The 22,547-nt window shown below is 40.2% G+C and overlaps 1 long non-coding RNA gene across 2 annotated transcripts in view; it reads right to left on the minus strand.

The window, feature by feature from the left end:
• Positions 1-406: 406 nt before the first annotated feature.
• The window catches only part of LOC138918398 (uncharacterized), a 58,113-nt gene continuing 35,972 nt past the window's right edge, over positions 407-22,547 (minus strand). The window contains exons 3-4 of one of the 2 annotated variants that reach the window (XR_011427759.1): positions 11,038-13,978; positions 407-10,024 (exon numbers count right to left, since the gene is read on the minus strand). This is a non-coding gene — a long non-coding RNA (uncharacterized lncRNA). Of the gene's footprint in view, positions 13,979-22,547 lie in introns of both variants that reach the window. The other variant, XR_011427758.1, reaches the window with a different exon arrangement.

Below are 22,547 nucleotides of genomic sequence, written 5' to 3' on the forward strand. Positions count from 1 at the left end.
ATTTAGAAAAAGTTAAAGGTCACCTTGTCTAACTTCCCTTCTGTGCAGGAAACCCCTCTATAATATCCCTTCAGGAGGTCACCTGGGCTCTGTGCCAACCCTATTGTGATGGGATCTATCCACTTCACTAGGACAGCCAGACCCTGGGCCTGCTTCTTTTACACTTTTATACCTTTCTCCCTGTGACCAATGGTATAATATGTTGCTATAAAACAAATTGGTCTATAAAGCATCTAACTTGTCCTTCCCCAAAATATGGTCTACATAACACCCATTCTAGACTATGCTCCTCAAATAAACTGTTCTGGAGCCGAATAAGTATTGAAACACTTATACTATACCTCCTTTCAAAGATTCACAGTATATATTAGTATTTTAAAGTTTAGAAAAATCTGAAACAAAGAAATTTGTTTAATTTGATTTAATCCAGTGTTTATTATACATCTTTGACCACAGACCATGCCCAAACATTTATTTTTTTCCTGAATAATGTCTGTCAACATCATGTAGAATTGGTATGATCTGTAAAACATGCTCAGGAAATGCAGATCTAACCCTGACCTGGCCTTAATTGGCATTATTTCCTGGACCACTGAGCAGTGAACCAAAGATCCACAGAATCTAACCCTACAGAGGACAGAAAAATGTCGGAATTTGTTTATATTTCTTGATTATTGGATGTTAGCCCATTCAGCAGTAAACAGGAAATGTTTTTATTTGAGAATACACCAAGAACTCCAGAGACAAAGGAAATACACACCTCAAATAAAATCCTCACCCAACAAACCATAAACAGGCAACTAAACTTTTCCTTCCCAGTACCCATTTTTTTGCAGAGCCTACTAATACAGGATCTAATCTTTTCTGATAAGAGAACCTAGTTTCTCTTCCATTTAATTTCAGCCTGGTTTAAGCAGAAAGAGTATGGTTTCTAGAGTCAAACAGAGCTAGATTTGAATTCCCTTTACCATCTGTGTGCTCCTGGGGAAGTTATTTACTCTACCTGAGCCTCCATTTCCTTTTTTTTTAATAAAATGAGGACAAAAACACCTCATTATGTTTGCAGAGGTTAAGTGACATAAGGGCAGCAAAAGGCCCAAGCAAAGCTTCTAGCACATAGCAAAAGTTCTAAAAATGGTAGAGTTGTCTCAGCTTCTCTACCCTCACCTCACTCTCCCCTTTCTAAATGTTTATACCTATTTCAGATTTCATTGCGATAGGGTGCATCCCATATTCTTTAGGCAGTTCCAAGAAATTTACTTAACATCCATTGAAAATTAATGGGTATAGTTTGTTCGCCTTGCTGCCTGGATACTGTCTTTCTCTGCTTGATAGCTGTTATAGGATGCGAATAGTCAAGCCCTCATCTCTTTAGTCTAGTGAAGTGTTTGAGTTCCATTATTGAGAGTGCTATAGTGCCCCTTACTATAATAATTAATATTTTAAAAATGTCATAGACCTGACACATTAATATTTTCCAACTAAACCATTTTTCCCCTTATTTACAGGGACAAAATATTATGACTGTAATTAAATTTCATTTATTTCCCTACAACTCTGTTTTAGCAGGTGAGGGCATTAAACGACACTGAAAGTCAAAACGACACTTTTAGTAACCCAGGAGTTTTTCAGGAACGGAAACAGGTCAAAAGGTTAAGTAGAGGTTAGAAATTTGTTTGAAGTTTTATTTGTTCATCAAGTTTGTAAAAGGCAAATATTTTGTTTGTGGCTATCAGTGAGAAGACGTATCACAGAGACCCTCCCTTGAGAGCAATTGTAAAAGACGAACTGCATTTTTAAAAAATCCAGCTATTTGAAGATATCACAGAGCAACCAAAGCAGCCAGGACTTTAGGGGCCAAGATTCCAGAGATATCGCTTGATATAAAAATTTTTAAAGAATAGAACAAGAGAGGAATATTACAGGCTACTCACATTTGTGAGCATAGTTGCAAAAATCATATGCAAAATATTTACAAACAGAATTCAATATTATATATAAAATGAATAATACCCTCAAGGTCCACCCATGTTGTCACAAATGGCTGGATTTCATCATTTCTTATGGCTGAGTAGTATTCCATTGTATATATACACCACATCTTCTTTATCCATTCATCCCTTGATGGGCACCAAGTCTTGTCTATTGTGAATAATGCTGCAACGAATATAGGGGTGCATATATCTTTACTCATTCGTGTTTTCATGTTCTTTAGATAAATAACAAGCAGTGGAAGTGCTGGGTTGTATGGTAGTTCTGTTCTTAATTTTTTGAGGAACCTCCATACTGTTTTCCACAGTGGCTGCACTAGTTGGCACTCCCACCAGCAGTATATGGGAGTTCCCTTTTCTCCACATTCTCTCTAACACTTGTTTCCTGTTGTGTTAATTATAGCAATTCTGATGGGCGTGAGGTGACATCTCATTGTAGTTTTGATTTGCATTTCCCTGATAATTAGTGATGTTGAACATCTTTTCATGTGCCTGTTGGCCATCTGTATATCTTCTTTGGAGAGATGTCTGTTCAGATCTTTTGCCCATTTTTTAATTGGGTTGGTAGGGTTTTTTGTTGTTGAGATGTATGAGTTCTTTATATATTTTGGATATTAACTCCTTATCAGATATATGGTGTGCAAATATCTTCTCCCAATTGTTAGGTTGTCTTTTCCTTTTGTTGATGGTTTCCTTTGCTGTGCAGAAGCTTTTTAGTTTGATGTAGTCCCATTTGTTTATTTTTTCTATTATTTTCCTTGCCGGGTCAGACACAGTACTTGAAAATATACTGCTTTTAAGACCAATGTCAAAGAGCATACTGCCTTATTTTCTTCTAGACGTTTCATGGTTTCAGGTGTTACATTCAAGTCTTTAACCCATTTGCAGTTAATTTTTGTGCATGGTGTAAGATAATGGTCTACTTTCATTCTTTTGCATGTGGCTGTCCAGTTTTCCCAACACCATTTATTGAAGAGATTATCCTTTCTACATTGTATGTTCTTGGCTCCCTTGTCAAAAATTAGGTGTCCATAGACGTGTGGGTTTATTTCTGGGCTCTTGATTCTGCTCCACTGATCTGTGTGTTTCTTTTTGTGCCAGTACCATGCTGTTTTGATTACTATAGCTTTGTAGTATATTTTGAAATCAGGGAGTGTGATACCTAGAGCTTTGTTCTTTTTTCTCAGGATTCCTTTGGCTATTCAGGGTCTTTTGTTGTTCCATATAAATTTTAGGATTCTTTGTTCAATTTCTGTGAAAAATGTCCTTGGAACCTTGATAGAGATTGCATTGAATCTGTAGATTGCTTTAGGAAGTATGGACATTTTAAGTATGTTAATTCTTCCAATCCAAGTGCATGGAATATCTTTCCATTTCTTTGTGTTTTCTATTTCTTTCAACAATGTTTTACAGTTTTCAGTGTATAGGTCTTTCATCTCTTTGGTTAAGTTTATTCCTAGTTCTTTTTGTTGAAATTTTAAATGAGATTGTATTCTTAATTTCTCTTTCCACTATTTTATTATTAGTGTGTAGAAATGCAACTGATTTTGTGTATGTTGATGTTGTATCCAGCAACTTACCATGTTCATTTATTATTTGTAAAAGATTTTTGGTGGATTCTTTAGGATTTTCTATATATAAAATCATGTCATCTGCAGGTAGTGAGAGTTTCACTTCTTCCTTTCCTACTTGGATCCCTTTTATTTCTTTTTCTTGTCTGATTGCCCTGGCTAGAACCTTTATAGACATAGGATAGAGCTTCTATAATATAGAATACTATGTTAAATGAGTGGTGACAATGGGCATCCTTGTCTGGTTCCTGTTCTTAGGGGGATAGCTTTCAATTTTTCTCCGTTGAGAATGGTATTAGCTGTGGGTTTGTCCAATATATGGTCTTTATTATGTTGAGGTACTTTCCTTTTATACCCACTTCATTTAGAGTTTTTACTATAAATGGATGCTGAATCTTGTCAGATGCTTTCTCTGAGTCTATTGAGATGATCATGTGATTTTTATTCCTCATTTTGTTAATGTGGTGTATCATGTTGATTGATTTGTGGATGTTGAACCATCCCTGCATCTCTGGAATAAATCCCGCTTTCCATGGTGGATGATCTTTTTAATGTATTGTTGTATTTGATTTGCTAGTATTTTTTTGAGGATTTTTGCATCAATGTTCATCAGTGATATTGATCTGTAATTTTCTGTTTTTGTTTTGTCCTTGTCTGGTTTTGGTATCAGGATAATGTTGGCTTTGTAGAATGAGTTAGGAAGCCTCCCCTTCTCTTCAATTTTTTGGAAGAGTTTGAGAAGGATAGGTATTAAGTCTTCTTTGAACGTTTGGTAGAATTCACCAGGGAAGCCATCTGATCCTGGACTTTTATTTTTTGGGAGGTTCTGATTACTGTTTTGATCTCCTTACTGGTGATTGGTCTATTCAGATTCTCTATTTCTTCTTGATTCAGTTTTGGAAGGTTGTATGGTTCTAAGAACTTATCCATTTCTTCTAGATTATCCAATTTGTTGGGGTATAGCTTTTTGTATATTCTCTTATAATCTTTTGTATTTCTGAGGTGTCCATTGTAATTTCTCCTCTTTCATTAATGATTTAATGTATTTGAGCCTTCTCTCTTTTTTTCTTGGTGAGTCTAGCTAAAGGTTTGTCGATTTTGTTTAGCTTTTCAAGAACCATCTCTTAATATCATTGATTTTTTTCTTTTTTTTTTAGTCTCTATTTCATTTATTTCTGTTCTGATTTTTATTATTTCCTTCCTTCTACTGATTTTGGGCTTTGTTTGTTCTTCTTTTTCCACTTCCTTTAGGTGCACTGTTAGATTGTTTATTTGAGATTTCTCTTGTTTGTTCAGGTAGGCCTGTATTGCAATAAGCTTCCCTCTTAGAACCGTTTTTGCTGTATCCCATAAGTTTTGTCATGTTGTATTTTCATTTTCATTTGTCTCCAGGTATTTTTTTGATTTCCCATTTGATTTCTTCTTTGACCCAATCGTTGTTCGGTAGCATTTTGCTTAATCTCCATGTACTTGTGGCTTTTCAGATTTTCTTCCTGTAGTTGATTTCTAGTTTCATACCATTGTGGTCAGAAAACATGCATGGTATTATGTCAATTTTATTAAATTTATTGAGACTTGTTTTGTGGCCTAATATGTGATCTATCCTGGAGGATGTTCCATGTGCATTTGAAAAGAATGTGTATTTTTCAGTTTTTGGATGGAATGTTCTGTATATATCTACTAAATCCATTTAGTCTAATGTGTCGTTTAAGGCAGATGTTTCCTTGTTGATCTTCTGTTTGGATTATCTATCCATTGGTGAGGGTGGAGTGTTAAAGCCCCCTACTATTAAGGTGTTGCTGTCTATTTCTCATTTTCTGTCTGTTAATAACTGTTTTATATATTTAGGTGCCCTTATATTGGCTACATTGATAGTTACAAGTGTTATATCCTCCTGTTGGATTGTTCCCTTTATCAATACGTAGTGCCCTTCCTTGTCTCTTGTTACAGTTTTTGTTTTAAAGTCTATTCTGTCTGATATAAGTATTGCTACCCCAGCTTTCTTTTCATTGCCAGTTGCATGCTGTATCCTTTTCCATCCCTTCACTTTCAGTTTGTGAATATCTTTAGGTCTGAAGCGTGTCTCTTGTATGCAGCATATATATGGGTCTTGTTGTTTCTATCCAATGGGACACCCTATGACTTTTGATTGGAGCATTTATTCCACTGACGTTTAAAGCAGCTGTTGATAAGAATGCACTTATTGCCATTTTGTTACTTTTTTATGAGTGTTTTAGTAGTTCTTCTCTATTCCTTTCTTCTTCTTTTGCTCTCTTCCCTTGTGGTTTGATGGCTTTCTTTACCATTATGTTTTGGTTCCTATCTCTTAATATTTTGTGTATTTATTATATGTTTCCGGTTTGTGATTACCATGAGATTCATATACAATAATCTATATATATAGCAATCTATATTAAGTTGATGGTCTCTTTAGTTTGACCTCTTGCTAAAAGCTCTATTCTTTTACTTCCTCTGCTCCCACATTTTGTTTTTGATATCATATCTAACTTCTTTGTGTGTGTGTGTGTATCCATTACACTCTTATCATGGAATTAGATAGTTTTAGTACTTTTGTCTTTTGACCTTCATATCAACTTCATAGGTGGTTGATCTGCTACATTTATTGTATATTTGCCTTTACCAGTGATTTTATTGCCTTTTTAAAAACAATTTTCTTATACCTATTTGTGGTCTCCTCTTTTCCACTTAAATAAGTTCTTTTAGCATTTCTTGTAAGGCTAGTTTCTTGTTGATAAATTCCTTTAGTTTTTGCTTGTCTGGGAAACGCTTTATCTCTTCTTCCACTCTGAATGATAACCTTGCTGGCTAGAGTATTCTTGGCTAAAGGTTTCTTCCTTTCAGCACTTTAAATATATTGTGTCACTCCCTTCTAACCTGTAAAGTTTCTGCTGAGAAGTCAGCTGATGGGGTTTCCTTTGTATGCAACTTCTTGCCTTTCTCTTGCAGCTTTTAGGATTCTCTCTTTATCTTTAATTCTTGTCATTTTAATTATAATGTGTCTTGATGTGGGCCTCTTTTTTTTTTTTTATCTTGTTTGGTGCTCTCTGTGATTCCTACACCTGGATGTCTGTCTCCTTCTTTAGGTTAGAAATGTTTTCAGCTATCATTTCTTCCAATAGATTCTCTGCCCCTTTGTCTCTCTCTTCTCCTTCCGGGACACATATAATACAGATGTTAGTGTGCTTGATGTTGTCCTCGAGGTCCCTTAGACTGTCCTGGTTCTTTTTAATTCTTTTTTCTTTGATCTGTTCAGCTTGGATGATTTCTTCTAGTCTTTTATCCAGCTCACTGATCTGTTCTTCTGTATCATCCACTTTGCTATTGAGTCTGTCTAGTGAATTTTTCATTTCCAGTGTTGTATTCTTCATTTCTGATTGGTTATTTTTTGTGTTTTCCAATTCTTTGTTGAAGTTCTTACTGAGTTCACCCATTCTTTCCCCAAGATCAGTGAGCATCCTCATGACTATTAGTTTTGTACTCATGGTAAGGTAGATTGCTTATCTCTGTTTCATTTAGTTCTTTTTCTGGGCTTTTGTCCTGTTCCCTTACTTGGAATATATTCTTTTGCTTCTTCATTTTGCCTTTTTCTCTGTGCTTATATTTATGTATTAGGGAGGTCAGCTACATCTCTCAATCTTGGAGAGGTGGCCTTATGTAAGAGATGCCTCATGAGGCCCAGCAGTGTGCTTCCCTGTTGTTGACAGTTCCAAATGTTCTAGGAGTGTTCCCTGTGTAGACTACATGTGTCATGGTGATGTGGCAGAGTTGCTCTTGCTGCAGGTGCCTGGGGAGTCTAGGCTGTCCCCCTGGTCTGCTGGTTGTAATGCTCAGCTGAGTGTGGCTGCTATGATCTCTTCAGTCACTTTATCATGCCTGGGGAGCCCCGGTATAGTAGGCTGCAAGGTCTAATAGCACATTCCTGTTTGGTTTTTCTGTTAAGTGAGTAGGTCCCCAGCATGGCTGATTGCTAGGCTGAGGGGCTTATCATTGCTGTAGGCCTCTGGCCTGCAAGGCTGCTGTCTGTTCTCTCAGGATTGTAGCTGAGTGGGGCCAGCCCCAGGCATGGAAGCACACAATTATTTCAGGTTTTGGAAAGTGGAACTGATCCCCTGCGTGGCTGTTTGAGAAGCACAAGTCTGCTGCCACTAACAAGCCCCACCACCCGCAGGGCCCCACATCCCGTCAACACAGTCCTGCCCTCTGCATGTGCCTTGACCCACTGCACTGGACCCAGTCACCCCACTGCAGAGGCTCCATTCAGTCCACGAATGCAGGCCCACCCCCTGAACACTCCCTGCCCTGCAGAAGTGGACTCATTCACTTGGCTGTAGGGGTTCTGGGCACCTCACCTATGCGGGCCTACAAGTTGCCCAAGGGCTTGCTGTTGGATGGGGTTGGTCCCTAGAGCAGACTGCCTACCTTGGCTGAGCTGGATTAAATCAGTGCTGTAGTGGATGGGGCAGACCCCTGTGCTAACAGACCAGGGGAAGAACTCCAATGGCGTTTGCCAGTGACTATGTCAGTACCTCTGTACTACGTCAAAATAATGGCTGCCACCAATGCCTCAGTCCCTGGGGAGATCTCATCTCTCACTGAGATGCACCTAAAGCCTGCCAGGTGAATCTCTTTTCACCAAAGGACTGTGCAGCTTTCTTTCTGGTATTTTAGGTTCCTTTCTGAAATGGGTGAATTTGTACATGTGTGCTTTAAAAGTAGGCTTTTTTCCCCCTTATGTCTGATATCTTTTCTGGGGATATTCTCCATTGTAGTTAATAGCCAGCAAAGCTGGATATTATGACACTTATCTCGGTTGTGCTGAGTCCAAAAGCTGCTTATTGTGGTAACGCTCACCCACTCAGATCCTCCACTCCTCCAGGGAAGGCTGTATACCTTATGAGCACTCCCAGCTGGCCGTGAAGTGTCACGGCTAAAATGTGACTTTTTCCTCTCCAGAAAAGAATTTCTGCCTCTTCCACCTCAGTCAGCACTGTCCATTGTTGTGAGGGTTCTTTTTATCCAGTTTTCAGTCCTCTCTCAGGAGTAATTGTTCCAAGAGTAGTTATAAATTTGTTGTGTCCATGGGAGGAGGTGAGTTCAGAGTCCACCTACGCCACCATCTTGACATCATCCTGTCTTATCTGATTAAATTTCTTTAAAATAGCTGATTTATTCAGCAGACTTACTATTTCTTCTGGTGTACTTTTGATAATTTATGTTTGTCTTAAAAATTATGCTTTCAACTTAATTGGCATAAAGTTAATTATAGTAATCCTTTAAGGTTTTTAAAGTTGCTATTGTAGCTGCAATTTCCACCTGATTTCTTTCCTCCAAGAATTCCCATATGCCCTGGGTCATTAGCGGCACCCACCCCCTTGTCTTCCAGTGACATTATAAGCTTGTTCCTTTTTTATCTCCTTAAAATCTTTTTTGTCATTTGAAGAGATTTGAGGAAGAAAGAAAGATAGATGTTTGCCTTTTTAATCCAATATTCTCTCAACAAGCATCTCTTTTTGGGCTATCTGCTATTTACATATTTTCAAACAATGTATAAGGCTACAACTAATAGTATTTTAGTACAATTAATGTATCCTCAATGAAAACTCTCTTTGGAAATAGTTACCATTGGCTATTATTTTATTATTAAAGCTTTTGTGAAGGAAACTAGTGGGTATTAAGGAAATAAAATTCCTGTCAGATTTTGTGAGTATCCAGGTACTATTTGTCAAGCAAATACTTCCACAGTGCATGCTTATTTCATTGAAACTCACATCACTATGAGAGTAGTAAGTCCATGTGTCAGTCACGTTTTCATTGTAAATGAAGCTGCAGAAAAAGAAGGGATTTATGAACCGAGCCCTGAGGCAAACAAGTAGTTAGTGGCAGGTACAGGAAAAGATGCAGATGAGTCAATGTGATGAACACAAAGAAGCTTAGTGATCTCTTAGGGATCCCATGAACATCTGCGTCAAAGTCAGAAAGCACCCCTTCACAAATAGTTTAAAAGCCCTACTTGTCTCCACAGCAACACTGGATCATATTAACATGCACAAATGCCTTCAAACTTCTGAGGAAAAAAATAATTTTCTATCCAGGATTGTATACCCAGAAAAACTATCAATCATCTTGAGGGAAAAATAAAAACATTTCAGACATACAAGGTCTCAAAAAATTTACCTTCCGTGTACCTCTTCTTAGGAATTTACTGGAAGAAATAGTCTGTCAAAATTGGGGATTAAACCAAGACAGAATATGTGGGATCCAGGACGCTGAAGATCCAAAACAAGAGGGAGGTGAAGGGTATTCCCAGGAGGACAGTCAACGGGGAGAACAAGTTGAGACCACTGTACAGGAGGCCTTGAGAAAAACTGGTCCAGACTGAGGTCGATCAGATCAGAAGGTCCTGGGAGATATGTCTTCGAGAAGATGAAGTTTGTACCACACCTAAACGAGTTTCAAAATACAATATAGCCACAATTATAGGGAGTTTGGGTTGAATTTGTGATGTTCATAAAAAATTAACGAAATAAAAACATGATAACTATTAACTTCAGGGAAAAGAAAGCATAAAGGGAAAGTAATTATAATATGCTACATAGTTCAACTGTGAATAATATTTATGTCCTCAAATTAACACAGATTACCGATGGAAGTGCAGTCATGTGCCACATAATGATTTTTCGCTCAATGACAGATCACATATATGACAATGGTTCCCCCAAGATTAGTACCATATAGCCTAGGTATGATGCAGGCTGCACCACCTAGTTTTGTGCAAGAGCACTCTATGATGTTCGCACAATGATGAAATCACCTAACGATACATTTTTGAGAATGTATCCCCCTTGTTAAGTGATATGTGACCATAAAATTATGATATATAACCACACAGAGAGAAGAGGGGATGAGAAATCTGTGTTTTGTAGTTGAGGCAATAGCTGAAGCTCAAACAGTATATTATTTAGAGATATTGAGGTAAATACCCAAGAGAATTTGTTAAAACCATTTTTTAAAGTAGCTGCCTTTGGGGAGTAGAAAAAGGAAGGCAGCTGAGAACTACTATTTTTCATAACAAATCTTCTGGAGCTATTTGATTGCAACCACAAGCATGTTGAATTATGAAAAAAGTATAAACTAAAAAGTAAATCTATGAAAAGACTTGAATTCCATGTGATCTCAGGCAAGTGACTTAACTTCTCTGGACGTGATTTGTGAAATAAAAGGCCAGGATAGGTAACCTTCCATTCTGGATGATCTCTGGCCCAATAAATTTAAGTGTTAAGCTACCTAGTTTTAACTTTAAAACTCAATAAGATCCTGGGAAATGGAGTCCCAGTTTCAGAATTGAGAGGGATAATGGCGTCATCTAGTTGGATCCTTCAGTTTCCAAAGAGGAAACCCAGAGAAGCCAAGTGATTAGTTTACAGGCACCAGCTCATTAGTGGCTGAGGACATACCGGGACGTGGGTGTCAAGCTCTTGATCCAAATATTCTTTGTATTTTACCACAGTGCCTGCGAGAGAGGGCTCTGTGAAAAAGATAGACAAAACCACACAGAACCACATAAAACCAATTCTCAGAATATCGTTTCCTGTGGTTAAGCCGGAAGAGTGGTTTGGTTGAACCTCTCCCTTCCACCCCACCCACCTCCTTCTTGATAGAGTTGTGTGCCTAACTCTAATTGCAGCAAAGGTTAAAGGCAAGAAAGGCATATTTCTAATACAGAGATGAATGTATCTTCCCAATACAGAGATTACACCAGTACCAATTTCATTGTGTGTCACCAAACCTTCCCTGAGACCATTAATAATTTTCCAGACTTATGTTCACCCTGAGTCTGCAGTTGAATCAATGCTGGGGTTATAACAGAGACGCCAAGTGAGTGCACAAAGCGCAAGATGGTCTGCAAAGTGTTACAGGTGACATTCTGCCGAGAGCACACTCCGTATGCCGTATGCCGTGAACTTCTTCCCTTCCCCCAGTCAATTTGCTGTGCTCGCCTGCATGCAAATACAAAAGGGAAATCGAAGACCAGTTACTAAGGAGACAAAACAGGTGCTCACATGAGTCATCCTCTCTTTGGAGGGAATCTGGGTACATTTTCTATGGTGGAAGCTTTGGTGGTGATTAATTCACTTCTGACATCCATTTCAATGCACAAGGGCTGGAGAATTAATTTCAAATTAAACCTGACTTGTGTCCACAACACTGGCAGGTGAAAGCAGAAAATGATTCCCTGTGGTCTGGTCTGGGGTTACAGGAGAATCCCGGCACCCATCTTAGGGAGGAGCGAGGGGCAGAGGCTGCTGAATGAATAGGCAGCTCTGCCTCTGGGCTGAGGGATAACGTGGGTGATGAATAAGCTATTTGCCCCAGTGGAAAGAGCTGGAAAAAGGACCAGATGTCAAAGTGATCCGATCTTCTTGTGCTAAATCCTACAGAACAGCCAGTCCCATCTAGATAGCGGACCCTGATAAGATAAAGGATTTAGAGCGTGGGGGGAGAGTGAAAGTAAATAAGAGGGAACACAATTCAGTTTTGACTTTCGTTGTGGGAGGCAGCAGCAAGATGGTAACCTGGTGGGTTTAGAAATCAGACCAGTGTTGATTGCATTTCCAGTAATGCCACCTAATAGCTCTGGGTCCTTAACCTTTCTGAGCATCGGTAACATGTGAACAAGGCCTGCCTCCCAAGGTTGTTGTGAGGCCTCCATACAGCAAGCACCTAAGACATTTTGAGATTCCCTTCCCTTACCCCATTACCTAAAAACACAAGTTTAGATAGAATCTTAGAAACCCAGTGCTGGAAAGGGGCATTAATGATCTCACTTGGCCACTGAGAATGCCTGAAAAAATTATAAAACCCCTAAAAGAAGTTCAAAGGTCTTCCAGCTTCTGCTCAAACACCTCTAGTAAGAGGGAATTTCCGCCTCTAGAAGGAAGCCCTCTTATCTTCTGATAACCATTTTAGAAAGTCCTTTACCTATTTATCTTAGTTTGAGCCCCTTTAGCCACACAGAACTAAACTAGTCTAATCGCTTTCACGGGAAACACAATGCTTATTTTCTTCTGATGTGATAGGTTCTTAACACAATATGCAACTTGTCCCCGTGACTCTGATCGCTGTTTCTTCAATGGTTTGTAGCAGAGACTACGGTCTAGCCACCAAAATCGGTTCTTTCTTTCCTTCATTACCGTAGAATTATAGTCAGGTGGTTGGGGCAGCTCCCTTCCCCAGCCTCCCATGCAGTTAGGGATGGGCACACTGGGTGACCGTGGAATATGAGCAGAAGTGATGAGTGCCAATTATTGCTCAGAACCTTAAGACAGTGGCTATGTCTTCCTTATGCCCTTTCTCTATCCCTTCAACTGAAACCTGGTCATAGTGGCCACCCTGTAGTAGATGATAACACCCCAGTGGGTGATGAAGTAATGATGGTGGAAGGAACCTGGTTCCCTGAATGACTGCACAGAACAGAGCCACTTGCCATCCTAATGCACTCACCTGGGACTATTACACAAGAGAGAAGCAAGCTTCTTTGTTCTTTAAGCCACTCTGTCAATGGATCTCATTGAATCAGTAGCCTAGACTTATCCTAACCAAAATAGGTCCTCTTAGGTATTCCTGAGAAATGGGTACAATAATCAGGTTGTATTGAGGTTTTACCAGAGCAAAATATTTACATATATTTTATCCGATACTTTCATAGTTTATAAATGGAACCAAGATTAATTATTCTTGTGTATTCACATCATATGGACTGTAAAATAAATGAAAACCTTAAACTTTTTTCCTATGTTATTGCTAAACCACATATCCTCCAACCTACACTTGTGGAATTGGTTTTTGGCTGCGAGGGAAATTCCTTATACTCATCCTATTAAACGTCAGCTTGATAGATACGATACACCCTTCCGGTTTGCCAAGATCCTTTTGTGTTCTGGTTCATCACCCTCTCTCTTGGTTGCTCCTCTCAACTTCCAGTGATCCATGCTTTTGAGTATCATGCCAGGTATAGCTGTAGTTCAGCTTAATTTCACCCTTTTACGCTTGCATTAAGGAATAAAATACTTTATATATTTTTTTCTGCAAAAATGATCATAGAGTTCTCAGTCTGCAGCTTGATGGTATGGTTATGGTCCACTATAGTGCAGGTAATATTTATAGGGTTGCCCCTCACATTGGTGCATCGCAATGAATAGTGCAAAAATAGCCGAGTTAGCACCAGTATGCCGGGATTGGTACTTAGCCCAAAGCCCTTCTTCTCCATCCTGCAGCAGGTGTTGAAACCTTGTTCACCCACAGGATTGTACTGCTTGTCTCTAAATGGAGAAAAGGCCCATCTTCTGCTTCTCAGTAAATGAGTTCCTTTGTTCCTTCTCATCTGTAGACATACATCTGCAGACAAAACATATAAACAAAGGTGTTTCTGCTTTAATTGTCTGTCATCCGTAAATGGACACTGATACAGCAGACTGATTAAAAATTAACAATGAGCATCACTCTGAAGCTAAAAGCTAAGTTTTAGCTTCTAGTAACTGTTTAAAATCAGAGTACAATTACTGAATAAAAATAGTTCAACTGATTTATTTTAGTGGAAATGAGGGGGCTGATAATATTTGCCAGGTATAGTTTGAATTAGCACTCCAAGTCACCTTACATTTCTCTATGTTTCTGTTGCCAAATGCAATACCAGTGCTGACTGAATAACTGGTGTGGGAGGGCAGAGTCTTGGAAGGGGACCTGTTCACTGGCCCCTGCTGTGATCCGTGCTTCTGCAGCATCCCTACCTTCTCTTCCCCTTGGGCTCCATCATCACCTTTGGAATTCCCAGGCTTATTAGGGAATTTCCAGCCAGATGGGCCTAATACCCCAATTCTATGCCAACTTAAGCTTGTGGCCATAAGAAGGAAGATGTGACACGCACCTGTGAGATCAAAAACAGATCAGAGATATGATGGCCTGTGTTTTGAGTCTTGTTTGGAGTGAATACAGCATTATCAAATTTTAGGAATAGAATGGATCTTAGACATGCTGGGGGGATTTGGTTCATTCCCACCAAACAAGATTCTCATCACCACGCCTGGAGCTGTGCTGATGTTCCATAGAGCCTGACCTCTGAACACCAGCTATCATCTGTTAGAGTCTAACAGATATCTAACATCTAGTTTCTCTGCCTTACTTGGCTTCAGAGCAGAAAAAATTTCAATTGATGGATAATGAATACTTGGGAAATTCTTTCCATCTTGGTGTCTCCTATGTTTATCTGCATAGCTTCTTCATACACTTTGTTCTGTAGTCTTAAGAAAATGGTATGGAAAATAACAACTACCTGTGGTTTCCATCGAAGTTGTGTCTTTCCTCATTGGCCCAGTTTTTCCCCATCTTGCTTTCCCACACAGTTCCTACGCACTTCCCTGTACACAGGGCAAACCTGCCACAGTTCCTTCTCAGCATGGAGAGAAACATTTCATCTTTAAAAGTTTTGCTTTTGATGCTGTACATATCCAAGACCTAATTGGGTCCTCTTCCCCTGTTCCCTATCTTAACGAATGGCACTATTACCAGTTTATAGCTCAGAGACTGTTTCTTCAGCTATGTCCAGTCTACTAACAAGCCCAACAAAGGCATCTTCATTTCTGTTGCAGTGTTTTTCATCTCTAGCATTTCTTTTTTGTTTTTTTCTTAGAATTTCCATCTTTCTGTTTACATTGTTTGCCTGTTCTGGTAAGTTGTCTACTTTATCCATCAGAACCATTATAAGATGTTATATGCCTTATAATTAAGATATTAATCATATTGTTTTAAATTTTCTATCTGATAATTCCAACATCCCTGCCATGTCTGGTTCTGGTGCTCGTTCCGTCTGTTCGAACTGTGTTTTTTTCTTTTAGTATGTTTTATAATTTTTTCTTGATAGGTGAACATGACATTCAGGGCAAAAGAAACTGCTGTAAATGGGCCTTTAGTGATGTGGTGGCGAGGTGTGGGGAGGAGAAGAGTTCTATAGTCCTGTGGTTACGTCTCAGTCTTAGCCTGTGCCTCTGGACTGTGAACTTCACAAGCGTTTCTCAGTTTTTTTTTTTCTCCCCTCTTAGGTGGGACAGGATGGCTAGAGCTGGCTGGAGCTGGGTATTTCCCTTCTCCTGGTCAGTTAGGCTCTGATAATACCCCAGCAGGTTAAGTTCTGGTTAACTAGTTCCCCTTGCTTTTGTTAAGAAGAGTAGAGTGCTCCGGTGTATTTCAAAATGGTTCCTTTTCCCTTCCCCCTGCTGGAAACATGAGGGAATTTTTTTCTCTGATGTTTACTGTGGGAACCTGGTGGAGCTCCTGGAGGTAAATCTCACAATGTTTGTCCCTCTATCCCCTCCATGACTGGGGCCCCCTGGAGTTTTTAACTCAGAGTTGTCCACACACGGGATCCAGCAATTCATCAATTGCAGATCATGTTTTCCCTCCCGGGCACTGGCTCCCGTGGCAGTTTCTGCTCTGGTGAGCCCTAACTCCCTGTATTCTGCTGTCTGTCTTCCTGCTCATGGGGCAACAGTTTGCCTCCTTCCTCTTGTGGATCCAAGAAGAGCTGTTGATTTTTCAGTCTGTTCAGCTTTTTACTTGTTGTTAGGATGGAATGGCAACTTCCAAGCTCCTTCCATGTGGAAGCCCTCCTATTATGGGTTTTTAATGAGTTTGAGAATCCATCTAGTTGAGTGATTCATAAACCTAGAATCTCATCCCTACATCACCCACCAAGCCCCGTTGACATTTATCTCCTAAATAACTAAATAAGTAGCACGTCATCCCCATGCTGGTCCAAACCACCTCACCTCCTACCTGCTCCCACTGCGCCCACTGTGGTCCTCCTGTAACTGTCCCACACACTGCAGCCAGAGTGATGCTTCCAGAACAAAAACCTCTGTATTACTCATCCTTTTTCAAAACCCTTGTGATCAACAACAGGCAGGCTTTGCCAATAGAAAGTCTCTAAACAGAGAATTCCTAGGTTCTGCAACAAAGACACAGAAAATCCTTAAATACAGTCCAGCAAGAATTTCATCATGCAGAACTGGGACTTTAGGCCTGGGTAATGTGGACTGCTGAGTGGCCAGAATTGTTCCTTACGTGGGTAGACAAAAAAATACTGGAAACTCCACGGTTCAAGGACTGTCACATTTAAGGGATTGGTCACTCTGACAAACTACTGAGACCCATGAGACTATGAGACCCATGAGAACCAGAGGGGGAACCTGGCAGGTATCTTTTGCCCATGCTTTTCTTATATCCACTTTGATGCTTCAAAAAGCCCAGGAGGGGAACTGACTGGTACCCACAGGTTTCATGTTCCCCATCCTTGAACCCGATCCTGGTCTTCTTGTTCCAGGGCCTGAGAAATCTTTCAGTGACTTCTCATAGTTCTTATGATAAGACAACTCCTTAGTGTGGCCCATGGTTAGGTTTTCAGGCTCCTTTCCTTCCCTGAGTTTCCTCATTCTCTCTGTCTAAACACAATGACTTTCCAGTTCTTTGTGTTTACCACCAATACTCCCTCCTGCCCCAAAGCTATTCTCTTAGCCCGGGATGCTCTTCTCAGCTGAGTAACTTCCACTCATCTTTCTGATCTCAACTCAAGTACCATTTCTTCAGGGAAGGCTTTCCTGACCTGCCTAGCTAATCAAACCCCATTAGTGTAGGTTTTTATAGCATTTCGTATCTCTTCCTAACATTGGTCACCATTGTAGTTTGCATATCTGTGTAATTATTTGATTAATATCTGTTGCTCCAAAGCAAGGACAATATCTTGCTCTGTTTGCTATTGTTTCCCCTGTGCCTAGTCTGGTGCCTGACTGTGGTAGGCACTCAATAAATTTAATGAGTGAATAAGTGAATGCTCTTGAATTTGCTATAAAGAGAATCGTTGTATAACTGACATTCCTTCTCTTTTTGGTTGGGGGTTGGCAGTTCATCAACAAGTATTTATTGAGCTTGTATGAGGCAGACAATATTGTCGTTTGTTTTCATATTTTTAAATAGTCCCTTGGTATGTGGTATGTGAATGCTGTGCTGTGATTCTAAAGAAGACAAAGCATAACAAAAAAGAGGCTGATCTTCTTCATCTTCTTTATGAAATATGCTAAAGTAAGATAAGTAACCAGGGACCAAGAAGCAAGGAATGAAATTGCTTCCAAAAATAACACAGAAGACAAGTTAGTGATGTAGCTCAGAATGATGGAAGGAAAGTTATCAATAGCTTCCTCTTTCTTTGGAAACCTTGTGCATTTTGTTAAGGATTTCTCTGTTCTAGACAAGCGCAATCTGACCTGGTGACTCACCACAGGCAGTACCCAGTAAGCTTTACATAATACATCCCGGGCAGCCAGCATGAGCTGGTGGAGGTTTCTGTGTCTGAGAGAGGGGGAGAGGTCATTCTGCAGCAACGTCCTGGAGAGGGTCAGCATCTGTAGGCCTGTGGCACAAAGCAAAAGAAGCAAGAGTCCCATTCCTATTCTGTAGACTGATGCTGGTTTAGAGAAATGCCACTGTTTTCACCACTCGTCTGTGTGGACTGCATATCCTTTACCAAATGGTTGTGTAACAGGAAAAGTGATTCAGGGGGAATTTAAGGCAGCGGGCTTGTTTACCAAATGTTCACTTTGGTCCCAGCACCAAGTCACTGATGTGCGCCACGTGCAACAACTTGATTTCATCTGCTACAGCAAGCATGGTGCAGATGAAACTTATGAGGGCTCCTGGGAAGGAGATTTGGCTGATACAGAAAACCTAGGAATGAAGGCTGAGGCTTGAAACCTTTCCTGATGGGCAGTGGAGCAATAGTGAAGTAAGGACTCCCTTTATAAATATCTGATGACTGGTGAATGGTATGTTTGTCTCACTGGAGAAATACCATGCATCTTAAGAGCATTTTTGTGGAGAACATGCTGTTTTGTTGACAGTTAAACCAGAAGTTTAAAAAGAAAAAACCCTCTTATTTATCCCAGATGTCTACTGGAATCCCAAAGCACTAAACTGGGGAACTTATTCAATGCCTGGAAATGTTATGTCTCATTTGAACTTGCTTTACAGGGGATGATAATACAATGTGTCTTCACACTTCACATTCATTAAATATGTTGCAGATGATGAAATTAATTATAAAAAATAGTTTGAAAAAATCCTAAACCATCAACGATACAGTCCAAGAATAATGCCTTTTCAAAAGATGCGGATTAAAAGGTGAACAAAGAGTTTGTGAGATAAAATAGAAATGTGGAGCTGTGAGAAGGTTAATATCAAAAAGGTCAGTCATGGATTTGGAAACACAAGATAATGGGTAGAAAATGGTCATTTTATTGTTATTGGCCATCCAACATCAATACCCTTTCATAGCATCCTGATTTCATTGGAGGGAACTGTGCTTCCCCGACATGTGTCAACCTGATGGCACAGAGAGCACATGCCTTCCTCTAAGGAAACTGAAAGGAATCCATCCTTCTCTCCCTAAGGGACAACACACCATCTGAGCTCAACCAATCAGACTCACTGTCTCAGGAATTGGAATCTTGAGCAGGTGCTGAAAGGACTTGAGAAACGGACTGTCATCGCAGGAGCCTGGGCAGGGGCTGACCAACCCACGGCACTGCGTGGCGGTGGCTCTTCTTGTACCTCGTCCTCTGGGTTCCCTCGGTTCCTGCTGACTTTAAAGGTTTTATGCCTCCAGCCTCCTGTTGATTCTCTGAGCCCTGTGTCCTTCCAACAAATTCCTTTAGCTTAAGATAGCCAGAGTTGGTGACTAATATACAAATGGTAAATTAGTATGAAGAAGACTGTTGAGATGCTATGAAATTAAAAAATATTCAAGGGCATACCCTCAGGAAAAGGCAGGGCTTGGGAAATTGTGGGCCAGAGTCAGAGGACGTTTCTGGGTCAGGATTCCAGGAGGCCTAGAGAAGTGAGAGGCAGGAAACTTCTCAGGTTCCGAGGTAGACTGCAGGATCAGAAAAGAGCCACATTCCCTCCCCGCACTGCAATGACCGAGGACACGGAGAAAAACAGTATTACTGTGGCACAATACAGAAACACCTCAAGTTTTTTCATGGTGGAAATTTATTACAGAAAATGAGATACACTGTGTTTAGAAGAATTGAAAAGCCAAACGGGGGAAGGTGAGGCAACACAGATGAGCAAATAGAGAAAGCAGCTGCTCCCACCCCTGGCTAGAGGGACAAGGGAGGAGGTGGTAGAGCCACAGTGATAGTTTCGTGGAGAGGGGAGGAGGAGGGTGGGGCGGGAGGATGGGCGTCCTGCACTGTGGAGGCCAGGACTTAGGAGGGTCATCCTGACAGTTGGGAGCAGGAATTGTGGAGGAGACGCAGTGACTCCTGGAGGTACCCTCTCCATGGCATAGAAAGAGGGTAAGAAATGCACTGGTTTCTCCTTCCATCCTGCCCTCTAGTCTTCTAGTATCTTCCATTGGCTGGTTCCTGCCAGAAGCCAGGTGATGGGAGTCCGGAAAATGCAGCTTGCAGGGGAATGCATTTGAGAGCACATGACCAATGACCCTACTGCATGAAGATAGGGGTGGCCTCGGCAGAAAGGGCACTGTGATATTCGAAGTTCAGATCTGAGGAGGAGCCACACAGCATGACCAAAATCACAGCTGTCTGGAAGAGACTGGTCCTGTTAGTTTCCTAATGCTGCTGTAACAAATTATCACAAATGTATTGGCTAAAAACAACACAAATTTGTTCTCTTACAGTACTGGAGTTCAGAAGTCCAAAATCAGTTTCATTGGGCTAAAGTCAGGATGTCATCAGGGCTGGTTCCTTTTGGAGGCTTCAGAGGAAAATCCTTGTTTTTTTCAGCTTCTGGAGACCACCTGCATTCCTTGGCTTGTGGCCCCTTCCTCCATTTGCTCTAATCTCTTCCTTCCTCCATTATATCTCCCTCTTTGACTCTCATCTTCAGCCTCCCTCTATTAGGACTCTTCGTAGTTCTGTTGAGCCCACCTGGATCATCCCGGATAATCTCTCCATCTCAAGATCCCTAATGTAATCACATCTCTAAAGTCCTTCTTGCCATATAAGATAATGCAGTCACGGTTTCTGGGGATTAGGACACAAACATCTTTGCGGGCCATTATTCAGCCTACCACATGTGAATACTTGGAGCTAAGTCAAACCGCATGGAGTGGCCGGGGACTGAGAACAGGCAACTAATTTACAGCTTGTGACCTGAGATCCTGCTCATCGCAGTAAAATAGGACATGCTGCACTTTGCACATGCCCTGTACTACTGTGGAACTGGCAGCACGGAAGAGAAGGAAGTTTGAATGGGACACTCGGGGGAGGTGTTATGGAGAAAACATTCTCTTTGGTCCCTCTAGGCTGAGTCACCCGGTCCAGAATCAGTGACAGAATCCACACACAAGTCCATCCCCTTTGCTGCGTTTCCTCGTCCTGCTCCTAGATCAGCTTAGAGTTGTAACCACACAGCATGAAAAAGTGTGAGAGGAGTGGATTTCATTAAAAAGCCAGGAAGTTGGTGGTCTACAGACATGAATAATAAGAAAAGAATCTAAAATTCAGTGATATACAAAAGAAAATAGTATAGTCTGGGTAAGGTGTTGATGACTTGAGATTATCAGCTGAAAGAATTACATAAAGTATAACTTTAAACCAGGAGCAACTCACCCTATCTGAAGGATATGGGATTTGATGCTCTTCATTGTCATAGAGGTCATCTCCAAAAGGCTCAGTATGTCCTTCAATGACTCAGAAAGAATCCTATTGGATTTATTCATCCCCCAAGTCTGTATGCTGGCCTCAGATCTGTGATCAATAAGCAATCTCAGGCTGCCTGAGAGAATGATCCTATTGCGGTCATTGTCAAGGTAATAACCCCAATTTGCCTAAGATATGAAACTATAAGATAAGAATTGAATATAGAGATGACAAAGTATAACAAATCCTTAATATTAATACACATGTGTTAAGTATAGGAATATTTCATGAACGCTTGATAGTAAAAGTGTATGTCATGTCTTAGAGAATTTAGTATTTTAGAGAAACTGACAGGTCACTCTTGTGCATCTGATTTAAAATGTGTAATTGATTTTAGGCTTGTCATTTAAGCAAAAAGGAATACAAAAAATGGACTTAGCCTGTAAGCAGTATGACACTGTTTAAAAGAACTTAAAATTTTAATTCATTAGATTTACAAAAGTTTCTAAGTACTTCAAGTAAGTGTTACTTCTTCTGCTTGTAAGCCTCCCTATTTAGGCATTTGAAGGGCTTAAAAAGAAATGGAATACGTTATTTTTAGTAATGAACTTTAAAATGTTGAAAAGGATCAGATTAAGTTTGTAAATGGGATTCATTGTGACAGATGCTTAGAATGTTCAATGTGAGTGGGTCAGGTACCAATCAAAGACCTCCTGGATTTTGTTTTACAAAATTTACCAGATACATAAATAGTCTAATAAGATTTTTAACCTCAGGTCTTAAAGTAAACAATATTTTAAATTTGTTATTTCATCAACTAGTTTAACTCTAAATCCAGTAACTATAAACAATATTTTCTGTGCACAACACCCCCTCAGATAACAGAATACTCACATTGACAGCTCACAAACCTCTATGCGAAAGCTCCAGGTTGGATTAGCCTGGAGTTCTCCCCAGCAGAAAGCAATTTAACTAGGATTACCTAGATGGAGGTTTATAAAAGACTGCCTACAGCATAACTTTTCATGTTGGAGATTTTTGACAGGCTGCAAATCATGTATCTACTCCTAAGCTTGTCCTTTGTCTTTCCCATTGTCCCCTCTGCATCAAGTCATTCCATGGCTATCTCTTCTAAATTGATTTGTTTGGTTGATTTTCTGCCTACTCCCAAAACGTGGCTCTGAAATTCCCCACATGCCCCTTGACACACCTCGTCAGGCCTCTCCTTAGTGGGTTTGGAACGAATGCTTCCT

This window comes from Equus caballus, chromosome 17 (assembly GCF_041296265.1).
Source record: "Equus caballus isolate H_3958 breed thoroughbred chromosome 17, TB-T2T, whole genome shotgun sequence".
In the NCBI taxonomy this organism is placed as follows: Eukaryota; Metazoa; Chordata; class Mammalia; order Perissodactyla; family Equidae; genus Equus; species Equus caballus.